We start from the raw sequence: 12,517 nt of genomic DNA, 5'->3' as shown, positions 1-12,517 counted from the left end.
AAAGACTCAGTCTAACATCAGGCAGACTGCCCTTAGCACCAGCCATCTGGAACATTCTGCAGATTCCCTGAGACAGCCATGCAAAGATCGCCCTGACTCCTCTAGCTCCTGATAGCACACTTACTGCCGGGAGGGTAGTGAACAGTTGGAACTAGACTTACTCAATCACACGTTTTGGTGAGTCATTTTTACTTTGCCCATAGGGAGAGTGCTTCCCTTGGAGGAGAGACAATTATCACTGTTAGTAAAATTATGACTGCTTTGTAAGCCTTCATGACTATGATTGGTCCAGAATCAAAGGTTGTCTAAACAATAGGTATGACTGGTGGAAATACTCCTTATCCAGGTATGTAAGCAAGCTGCTTAATTGACTCCATGAATTGGTTGAGAGGCACTCTCTTGCTACCTTCCATGTGTTGTCATATCTGGTCAATAAAGGCTTATCTCAAATGGTCTTGAGTAGAATGAGTGCCAGATTCATTTCAATACAGGTACCAGCTTGATCTCACAGGAGATGTGCATGCCTCCTTACATCCTGACAGTTCAAGATCCTGGGGGTGCTACCTGAACTTGAGGTGATGGCCTTCTGATACTACTTCCTACAACACCAGTGCCTTCTAAACAGCCCAGAATGTTTATCCCACAACTGATCTTGACAGATGAAAGGTCCAAGGGCTTCAAAGGTGTCCAGCAGTTAGGGCCCCGTTTCTGGTATTCGGTACTGGGCTCTCAAACTGTTTGCTCTGGGTTCTGGATTTCCAATATAAAACATGGGGAAATACTGCTGAGAGCAGAAAGTCTCCCACATAGATTTCAGGTCCAAATTCACCTGGTGGTCTCAGTGTGGAGCTGCTTCCCCAGACAACTCAATGATCTAACAGAAGGCTCCTCCAAGCTTGAACTTAATTGATTTTTGCCTAAGCCAATATCTAGTTCCTGATGAGCCATTCAGTTATCTCAGCTCCTGAATGCTTTCCTGACAGGGTCAAGGGCTCAAATCATCCTGGCAGCAGTTATTAACAACCGGAGCTGAGCTTGGAGAAAGGAAGTAGAAGCAGAAAGAGCAAGAGGGATTCTGGAGAGCTGGTAAAATGTAACAAGGAGCCAGAGAGGAGAATCTGCAAGATAAAGTCACTAGAGATGCTCTAGAGAGATGGTGAGTCTGTAGAGGCAAGGCTTGAAGACCCCAGGCCTGAGAGATATTAACACTGGCCATCAACAGAGACTAAGGATTTGGATACCCACAGCTAGAACTATGACCGCAAGACTAGACGGCAGCTCCTGCTGTTGCTTCTAGCTTGCTGCTGCTACTTGCTACTGTCAGACACTGGGGAAAACACAAGTTACTAAAATGTAGATGTAGCTCTTGGAGAGCTTCTTGCCTATCCACAATATATATTAGAGGTAGGTAAAGAGTCTCCAGTCAACTGACTGGTGACATTTCCTGCTCTAAGCTTCTCTCTCTTTTTTCAATCTTTATCTTATGGAAATGGATCCATTCCTCTCAACTGACCACTCCTTGAGGATAGGGCTCACATCTCCCATTTTTCTTTATTGTCCACTACACCTTGACTGAACTGTGAGAAAATGGCAAAGAAATGCAGAACAGCAAGATCAAGCCTGAGACCAACTTCCTGTTTCTTGAGTTCCTAGAGGACAGTGCCTGTGCTAAGAAGTCACTTCCCTGAGACCCTTTCCCTGAACACTTCTTTGAGGACACATGACTGATAGTTACCAGCATATAATGCCAATCATGACATCAATGAGAATGCAGTCCACTAGAGAAGCGAGTCACTAAGCAAACCTGGCACAGAATGAGCAAAACTGAAGCTCCCATTCTGCCAGACTGATTTCGTCTTCTAAGACACAGGATGAAGGAAATTTGTTCTGGATGCCTTATTCTAAGTATAGAATGAAAACATCTGTTAGGAAGGAAACCAGGTGTTGCGCAAGGGATATTGACGGTGTATGATTTGCCCCCTCATCTCTAACATCCGGTGGGGATTTCTATGCTGTGTTTGTTAACACTAGTTAAATGATAATTTTTGTGATAATTGTAAAGCAAATAGAGCAAACTCTCAGATATAATTAGAGAAAAGTGTATCTAATTAACTTATAACGCCTGAGTTGCAAAGTAGGGATAGAAATCAGGCATTGTCAGGCCAAGGAGCACCAATGCATTGAGGAGCACAGGAGCATTCTGGGAGCAGAAATGCACAGTACATTTGAAGGTTGTTGAGCCAATGAGAACCAACAGTGCTCAACAATGGTTTCCTGTGAAGCTTTTTAAGATTCTAGCATGTCTGGCACATGCATGTAGGAGAAGGTTCAACTTAGGTCTCCAGCACTACTGATCCTGGAGATGAATATTGTATGAATCGTGAAGGTAACCTCAGATGTTTCAGGAATATGTAGAATGGATGATGATGATCACCTAATGTTAGCTTAAGGACATAAAAACTCTCCCTCTTCCTCTCTGTTTCCTCTCTCTCTCCTCTCTCCTGTGTCTCTGTCTCTGTCTCTCTCTCTCCTCTCTCTCTCTGTCTCTCTCTGTCTCTGTCTCTCTGTCTCTCTGCCTCTCTGTCTCTCTCTCTCTCTGTCTCTCTCTCTCTCTCTCTCTCTCTGTGTGTGTGTGTGTGTGTGTGTGTGTGTGTGTGTCTGTGTGCATCAGATGTTGATATTGGTTGTCTTTCTCAATGATTTCTTTACCTTGATATTTTGTTTTGAGACTGGGTCTCTCAGTGAGCCCAGATCTCACCACTGATTGGACTGGATGATCCTGCATCTTTATCTGGCCAGTGGCAGAATTGCAGGCTTGTACTGATCTGTGTTCTGGGGATCCAAACTCATGTCTTCATCTTTGCAGGGCAAAAACTCAGCCATCCAGCCAGCCCATACAAAGAATTTTGATAGACCTCTATAGTGTTTTTAGGTTGGTAAAGGATCAGTAACAGTAAGTGTACCATCAATGATATTTGTTTACATGTGATATCTTTATGTTTCAGTTAATAGAGAAAGGACATAAGATTGACTTGTCTAGATACAAATACCAATAGCCTAGTCTTACCATGATATAAACTATAACTCTTGTAAATTTTACATCGGAATCTCTTACTCCCTGAGGAATAATCTTGGTCATCAGAAAAAGAGACATACTGTTGGGATAGGGGAGTCACAGCTGTGAAGAAACATGAGTCTGAAGACTCCAAGAGATTGAGCTGCACCATCATTCTGAAACACTCCCTCAGAGTGTAAGTGAGAGAACGGAACTCCCCTCTTCTTTAACACATCACTACATGCAGGCTTCATTTTACCAGTCAGAGCTTCGTTGTACATAACAACCCTTTCTGACCTCAGGAAGACAGTTCACTTGATTTTCCAGGGCAGCTCTTCATGGTACTAGATCTATTGGTTTGGTTTATTGCCTGGTTTGACTACTACTGCACAAGATTTATGAACACGGGATCTGCTGATTAAATTTAAGATTTCTGATTAATAGATCCCTGAAGCCAAGTGAAATCACATTGGTATTGTTTCTCCAACTTAACTTCAAGAATATCCTTTGTCTAGACTTTCTAGCGAACAGAATGATAATCCATCAGAGATATCCTCATTTTTGCCTCTTAACTGTGATTACACTCCCATTCGATTTGATCTAGAACACACAACAGCAAGAGATTGGTATTTTAAACTTCATTTTTTTGTTTTAATTTTTTTATTAGATGTTTTCTTTATTTACAATATCTCCTTTCCCAGGTTCCCCTCCAAAAGAAAAAAGAAAAATAAGGTAAAATAAGAAATAAAATAAAATAAAATAAACCCAAAACTAAAACTGTTCCCTGTTCCCTCCCCCTCCCCCTGCTCACTACCCACCCTCTCCCACTTTCTGGCCCTGGCATTCCCCTACACTGGGGCACAGAATCTTCACGTGGCCTAGGTGCTCTCCTCCCATTGATGACCGACTTGGCCATCTTCTGCTATACACATGCTGCTGGAGCCATAAGTCCCCCCATGTGTACTCTTTGGTTGAAGTTTTAGTCCCTGGGAGCTCTGAGCTCTGACAGTACCCGGCTAATATAGAAGTAGAGGCTCACAGCCATCCATTGGACTGAGTACAGGGTCCCCAGTGAAGGAGTTAGAGAAAGGACCCAAGGAGCTGAAGGGTCTGCAGCCCCTTAGCACAAACAACAAAAGTTCATTTTTTAAAACTTTAATGTCTTTGAATTTCAACCTGAGCAGGTTTCCCCCTTGGATTTTAACTTCTTCCTGGGAATCTGCTATCTCTGCACTGTTGCCCAGTCCTTCTGGGACACACTGTTTGCATCTCTGAGCTTTCACGTTCTCTTCTGGCAGAGGCAATAATTCTTGGTGCTGGACAACACAGGTTGAAATGGTTTGGAATAAGAAATGAAATTGGGTTTAATTTTGAATCCCAAGAACATGGTGGCTCTGAATTTGATTTAAAGTCTTGTTCTTCTAACCCATTTCAGTGACTCTCAATGTGATGTATGAACTGTTTGGCCAGAATTATAAGTGACCCTCTCCTGCAAAGGCCTAAAATGGAAGAAGGGCTATCATGACAAACTACTTAGTTCCTACCCACCCTTAGTGGGTGAAAAAGACTGGGTAAAATAAAAAGAGCCTCAAGCTAGGGATGTAGGTCAATGGTAGAGTGTAATGGAGTGTGGCTTCAATCCACAGCAACCCTAAAAACAAGCAAGCAAACAAACAAACAAACAAACAAAATGTTAATAGCCCAGAAGGTGCTGGTGAAAATGTGTTTTCTTATTTCAAATGACCCTTGTGCACTCTGGCTAATTAATTTTCAGCCCGGACATCTCTTGAATTAGTACGCTCAATTAGATGTTATGCCCTGAGTAGCACCTCCAACCTGGCTTCTTGCAGGAAGAGGGATAATATTCACTAATATTGCTACTTTGTTTTATCTGCCAAACTGTTTGGAACTCATGCAGGGAAGATGTTATTTGTTAGGGACCTCATAGAATTAGAAAGAGAAAAGAGAATGTAAAGATGAAATCCAACTGATGAGAAATCTCATTCCACATGAGCAACAAGCATACAGAGAGAGTTCAGTGGACTAGCTGGGCTGTGTGGGGAGCCAGAAAGGGCTCAGAGAGAGTTCAGTGGACTAGCTGTGCTGTGTGGGGAGCCAATGAGGGCTCAGAGAGAGTTCAGTGGACTAGCTAGGCTATTTGGGGAGCCAGTAAAGGCTCTGAGAAAGTTCAGTGGACTAGCTGGGCTGTGTGGGGAGCCAGTGAGGGCTCAGAGGGAGTTCAGTGGACTAGTCAGGATGTAGAGTGAGCCAATTAGGACTAGAGTCAATACAGGGGTCTCTATTCCCATGTCTGGCTGTGCTGGTAGACCTTTAGGAAGATTTTCACAGAAAGTAGGCATGTGGCATATGGAAAAGAGATAGGAAATGAGAAACCATGAAGGATTTGGATAGAAATTATGGCCTAGTCCCTGCTTCATCACAGCTGCAGTAGTTCAAGGAATACTCACAGGCAGGAATGTGTAAGCCAGAACAGTTTACACAGATGTGAGAATTCTAAAGAACTTCAGAAAAATAAATTAATTAGTTAAATAAGATTGCATAAGGGTGTGCTAAAAAGCCTCCCTAGCTAAAATTCAGTTTTAAAGAAAAGCAGACCTAACAGAGACACTTGAAGGCTATTCACCACAGTGTAGGCTACTAGTCCACCTTGAGTAAAAAGTTCACCGCACAGCTAATATGCTTCATTGGTGTGTATGGAGCTCAGTAAACATCAGCTTCTTTCTGTCTTAAAGGCTAGCAAGTCTAGGGTCATTGCCATAGCCAAAGAATGCCTACAAAGCTGGTGCGAAAATCATGCCCACACAGAAGATAGAACACTAGGGAGGAGTGAGTCAGTTCACACTGTGGAACATCCTTAAGGAAATTCTTCAATAGCATTATGAGGAAAACATAAACAGAGGCTCTGAAGATGAGAAAGCACATTCTCAGACTAATGATACTGAGATCATATCCTACTCAGTGACCCTCCTCCCTGAGGCTCACACAAAGGAGGAAAACCAAGGCTACAAGTACATGTTAGGCAGGACAAGCTATTCAGAGATGATGTACTAGAAATGGCAAAGGTCTACAAATTACATAAGAAAAAAATAACTTGAGGGTCAAAATCTGACTAATTACACAGAAGACAGAGAAAGGAAGCCATGGGAATTAGGTTTTTTTAAAAAGGTAATATTTCAGCACTGGAGAAGGTCACAATTTCAACTGGAAGTGTTCAGCACCAAGAAAGACTTTTAAAAGAAGCGCACAACTAAATATATCAGCACATGCCTTCACAGAATCTTATAATATTATAGATGAAATTAAGTTTATGAGATATTCCTAAGAAAAAATAACTTTCTACCTTAATTTTCACATCCAGTGTAGTTCAATTATATCATAGACTTTAAAACTGATTCTTTGTTAATTACATCTCCCGAATGCCCATTTTTAGGAATATGTATGACAGTAAAACACTAGAGAGAAGAGTATTGAGGTCCAGGAACAGATGCTGTAAGTTAGGCTGCTATGTATTAATTAGATCTGAGGAACAAGACCCTGATGCCACCAAATGTGTGGGGTTTTTGTGATACAATGTATGGAGTAGACAGGAGGGAATCAATAATCACAGAAATCATGGGGGAAAAGTTACAAACCAAATATTTTATGTTTTGTTTCATATTCAGGACTTAAATTTGTGTGTGTGTGTGTGTGTGTGTGTGTGTGTGTGTGTGTGTGTGTGTGTATGTGAGAGACAGAGACAGAAACAGAGAGAGACACAGAGACAGAGAGAGACAGAGAATGAGCACATTTAGGTCATAAAGTCAAATAGGGTACCATGAGAAGAGAGGCAGAGATCTTAAGGAGTAGGGAGAGACAGAGCAGGTAATAGAATACATAATGTGAAAGAAAGGGGAACTATTTATGGGAAGGAAATAAATAAAATTAAAAAAGAAGGTGGAGCTAGAGAGATGCTCATTGGTTAAGAGCACTGGTTGTTCCTCCAAAGGACCCAGGTTCGATTCCCAGCACCCAAAGGCAGCTCACAACTGTCTGTCACCTCAGTTGGATCTGACATCATCACGCAGACATACATTCATGCAAAACAATGTATTTAAAATAAAATAAAAAGAGAAGAAGGTGAAGGAGTGGGAAACAGTGTGGGGAAGGATGAATAAGAATGTGGTCTATGCCATAACAAATTATATATGAAAATGCTGTAGTGAAACTCATTCCTTTGTATGGCAATTTAAAAAAACAATAAAGGAAAAGAAATCACTGGTAAGGGTGAGTCAGTGTCTGGTTTTCTTAAAGAAAAGGAAGGACCATTTGGGTGCCCACAGCATAAAGAGAATAACTTCTATGGTTGGAGGAGTGATGCTCCCAAGGACGCTTGCTTTAAACCAATATAACACTTACTAACCAAGTTTTATGCTTCAGTAAACATTGTTTTGTTGTGATTTGTGAAGCATTCCTAAAACTCCAGTTGTGCATTTCCCAATTTATGTTGATTATTTCCACATTTAGAGAGAGAAAAACCTTACATTAGTCAAGCCCAGAGGACATGCAACATTTCTAATTGGTTCGTTTGGTCCCCAGCATTGTGAGTGATGTACAGCAGAGAATAACTTCAACTAGGGTTAAATGCGATGCTGATCATTACCTCATCATAATAATTGCATATGAGGAAAATTATGTATTCCCAGGTCTACTAGGCGCCGACAAAATCTATGCTGCTTGTCAGACAAGGCAGCAGCATGACTGGGCAGTTGTTTTCCGACATATATGGTTGTGTGCTGCAGGCACATTTTTAACATTTTATTATTGTTCCAACAGTTTTTCAAGATTTATTCAATAAGTAATTTTAGGACTGCAAGATGATTGCTTTATTGTAGCCTTCTATTGTTTGCCTTTTGGCTCCTCTGGTATCTGTTTTTAGTTGGTGTATCCACCATGCACACGGTAATGCATTTCATATGGACATTTCATAAAAATGTGTAAGGAATATGACATGTCACACTTTGGCTCATCCTTCCCTGTATTGTGAGTCCCTTTTGTTCCCTAGAGAATTCACTTCTATTTTTCTGTCATATATACATATTCAATTTTATGTATCTATATAAATTCTATGATTTTCACGTAAGAGAAAAGGTGATAATTTTCTTTCTGGACCTGATGAAGTTTCCTTCATATGATAATCTCCAGTTGCACCTGATTTCCTGTGAATAACATGTTCTTTACTGAGGAATAAAACTCTATTGTGTGTTTCCCACCATTTTTTTTTTACTAATTTCTCTGCTGTTAAACACATAAGCTGCTTCTAAGACTTAATAAGTAGATTTCATAAAAATCACTAAATTAATCATCTTACAATTTTGCACATCCTAGTATATGAATATATATGGATGCTAAAGAACCCCCTTCTCCTGTTCCTCTAACTTTTTCCAATGTATTTTATTCCCACGTATGAGCTCAGAGGCAGAATGAAGGATGAGACAGAAATAATTCCCTTAACCTAAAGGGACTCCTATAACACACTATGTCATGAGTCCTTGATGGATTCTGTATCATGCTTCCTGCAGAACTGAAAAGCACAGGTTTATTTAATTCACACATGGCCACTTGACCTCATCCCAAAAAGGAGATGTGGAGGCATCTTGGAGCAAAGGAAGTGAAGCAAGCATCTCTTCCATTCCCCTCTGCCATCTATAGACACTGGCTTCTTCGCTGTTCCTCTAGTAAGTTTATAAAATGTGGACACACTTGTCAAGATCTGTCTTCACATATTTAGTATTCAATAATGCCCAGGAACTGGTCAGTCATAGCAGGGCTTCACCCTGGCAGTGAGTTCTAAATAAAGAGTTAGCTAGCTAACATGGTTTAGCAAAACAACTAACACCTGTATACTCTAAAGAGCTTGAGAGATGAATGGAAGGGATGAAGTTCTTGAACACACACAAGCAGGCTTACTATACCAAAGAGACCACTAGATCTCAAGTGCCTCAAGTAGAAACAAGTGCCTCCAAGGAAAGTGAACAAGAATAAAGAAAGGGAGAAATGGAGGGTTCAGTGACCTTCAGGTTAAACTGGGTTACTGTACTAAAATACTGAACTCTTCAAGCTCTTTGGGAGCCAAGAGAATCAACACTTTGAAGCCTACCTTGGGATATGACCATGGGCCAGTTGCTGAAGCTGAAAATTTGTCTCTAATGCTCTCTCAGATACATTTAACTCACTTCCTTTTCCTTTTCCTTAGGCAGAGGGGAGGTTGGTTTGTGATGACTAAACAGAAATCAGCTGAATCCTGCAGCTTCCTGGTGCCCTTGTCTCTGATATTGGAGAAACTCAGAAGGCTCTGTGCTCCTGGCACTCATGTCTGCACAGGCCTGTCATCATAACATGTCTCCTTCCCATTCTCTTCTGTGGGATGGTACTGTGGCCAAAGTACTGCCATTTCATTAACAGCACCCTGCAATGCTAACTCCCACTACTTGGGGCTGGGAATGCAGAGAACATCAACAATGACCTTTGACTGCTCATAATTGATTCACTGACTTTCCAAAGGCAGTGTTCTTTTCAGGGAGAGAAGTGAAGAAAGCTTTGGCCGCAGTGAGGGACAGGCTTGCTGTGGAGTAAGTGGAGTAAGAAGAGGTCTCCATCTGGATGCCAAGCACTACCTCCTCCCTGCAGCACGAGCTTCACCACAAGTGGAATCTTCTTGACCTTCTAAGGATGTATGGTTTACATCTTTCTGAACAGAGCTCAGGGAGACATTTCTATCTCTGTTTGGGCTTAAAATGATAGTCTCCAAAATCTCCCAAAAGTGGCCAGGGAAAGCTACAGCTGCTCTCAAGTCCACCTCAAATGCCAGCAGGAGCATGGGGCCCTTGGATTTTTTACCTCCTTAAGTCATCAGTCATTTCAACCTTTCACACTGCCTCTTTGGTAATGGGATGAATGATACTGAGGTGGCTTTCAGATCACGGTTTTGTGTTAGAGCCAATACAAAGTTGACTTAAATTGCAAATCTTTTCTAAGCATGAAATGATAGGCGCAGCATTTGCAGGAGGCATTCAGCATGGTTCCCATCCTCCTGGCTTTGTGCATTCTGTAGCAATCTACTTTATGCATCAATCTTCTTTTTTCCAACACACATACTGAATCCTTTTCTTTTGGGCACAGCCAGCTTACACATAAGCCATGAAAATAAAGATAGGTTTGCATAACCATAGTGGCAGGGAATATGTTCAGTTATGTAACTCACCTCAAAAATGGTCCTCGAAATCATAAAACGCTGATAATGACCACTTTACCTTGCCTGACCCATCTGACTTTAGTGTGAAACATTACTTTAATAACACTCCAACCCTTGCCAATAATTATTTCCACAAGGAAAACTCTCTACTTATAGAAAAATGAAGAGTAAATAGAGCCAGCAATCAAGTAAAGGTCAAACAAGTAAGGGGTACAGAAGAAGACAAAGACGAAAGGAAAAAAAAAGAATGAACCAATTCAGGTCTAGTTTAAACTTAGTAGAGAACAATGAAGAGATTCAACAACTCCACGAAGGAAGGAAACAAAGAAATGAACTGCGACTGGGAGTCTTGACTCAAACTTGTGTGCTGATCCTGTAGCTTGAACTATGCATTTTTCACATACTTCATCAGGGACATAGGAACATTTCAGACCTGAGACAGAAGGTCAATGCAATGGTACAGTGGATAATTAAGAGATCTTTTGGAGAGTCGCATATGCAATTCATTTGTCAAATACTTGCTTACAGGGGTACTTTAATGAACCAGAATCCAAACATCACCTACAGCAGCAGTGAGCATAATGAAGATGAGAGGACTTCAGTGCGATGTGGAATCCCACACTGGGAACATGTATGTCATTAGAACAGCAGCAAGTTAAGACTGCATACTTACAAAGTGAGGGATAAGAGCTAATGGTTAACGGTTGCTCTGCCCAATTATTCCAAGACATTCTCAGTCCTTAAGTCATCATTACTTTACAAGCTACTACTATTAAATCCAAAAACCCCAAATTCTACGAAAGTGGAAAGGCAGCCAGATGAACTTTCAAACAATTCTTTGATATTCAGTAATATAACCATGGGACTTTGAGCATGCATGGAGTGTTTTACTCAATAATTAACACTAGAAGTACAATATGCTTAGTGCACTTACAAAACCAGAACATATGGCTTATTGCCAATAGCTTGGATGCCTTGTCCGTTTACTAGCTATGTAAATGTTACTCTAATGATGGCCTGTGGGTACTATATGATACCCAACCACTTCTAAAGCAAATAACAAAGACTGAGGTAAGATCATAGAATTTTAGTGATGACTTAAGGACTAAGAATGTCTCAGCTATACTTAACTGGATTCTAATGACTGAATATGATCAACCTATGTGTGTTTTGATGGTACTCAGTCATTAGAAAATGCCAGTGAAATTTCATAAATTCATTGTTTTTAATAGCTGAGTAGTACTCCATTGTGTACATGTACCACATTTTCTGTATCCATTCCTCTGTTGAGGGACATTTGGGTTGTTTCCAGTTTCTGACTATTATAAATAAGGGTGCTATGAACATAGTGGAGCATGTGTCCTTATTACATGTTGGAGCATCTTCTGGGTATATGCCCCGGAGTGGTATAGCTGGGTCCTCTGGTAATACTATGTCCAATTTCCTAAGGAACCGCCCAACTAATTTCCAGAGTGGTTGTACCAGCTTGCAATTCCACCAGCAATGAAGAAGTGTTCCTTTTTCTCCACAACCTCACCAGCACCTGCTGTCACCTGAGTTTTTTATCCTACCCATTCTGATTGGTGTGAGGTGGAATCTCAGGGTTGTTTTGATGTGCATTTCCCTGATGACTAAGGATGTTGAACATTTCTTTAGGTGTTTCTCAGCCATTCAGTATTCCTCAGTTGGGAAATGGATGGATCTAGAGAATATCATCCTGAATGAGGTAACCCAATTTCAAAGGAACACACATGGTATACACTCTCTGATAAGTGGATATTAGCCCACAAACTCAGAATACCCAAAATACAATCCACAAACCACAAGAAACTCAAGAAGAAGGAATACCAAAGTGTGGATGCTTCATTCTTTCTTAGGAGGGGGTATAAAATACCCTTCTAAGGAGTTGCAGAGATAAACTATGAAGCAGAAACTGAAGAAAGGACAATCAAGAGACTGTTCCACATGGGAATCTTTTCCATATTCAATCATCAAACCCAGACACTATTGTGGATGCCAGCAAGTGCTAGCTGACAGAAGCCTGATATAGCTGTCTCCTGAGAGGCTCTGATAGTACACAACTGATACAGAAGTAGAGGCTCACAGCCATCCATAGGACTGAGCACAGGGTTCCCAATGAAAGAGCTAGAGAAAGGACCCAAGGAGCTGAAGGGTTTGCAGCCCCTTACGACGAACAACAATATGAACTA

The 12,517-nt window shown here is 41.1% G+C and overlaps 1 protein-coding gene across 6 annotated transcripts in view; it reads right to left on the bottom strand.

The window, feature by feature from the left end:
- Positions 1-12,517, bottom strand: part of Ctnnd2 (catenin delta 2) — an 851,684-nt gene that overhangs the window by 200,040 nt on the left and 639,127 nt on the right. The gene's annotated exons all lie outside the window — the stretch shown is intronic.

Source organism: Mastomys coucha, unplaced genomic scaffold, assembly GCF_008632895.1.
Source record: "Mastomys coucha isolate ucsf_1 unplaced genomic scaffold, UCSF_Mcou_1 pScaffold8, whole genome shotgun sequence".
In the NCBI taxonomy this organism is placed as follows: domain Eukaryota; kingdom Metazoa; phylum Chordata; class Mammalia; order Rodentia; family Muridae; genus Mastomys; species Mastomys coucha.
The sequence above is the reverse complement of the archived record's forward strand: the minus strand, read 5'-3'. Positions and strand labels throughout refer to the sequence as shown.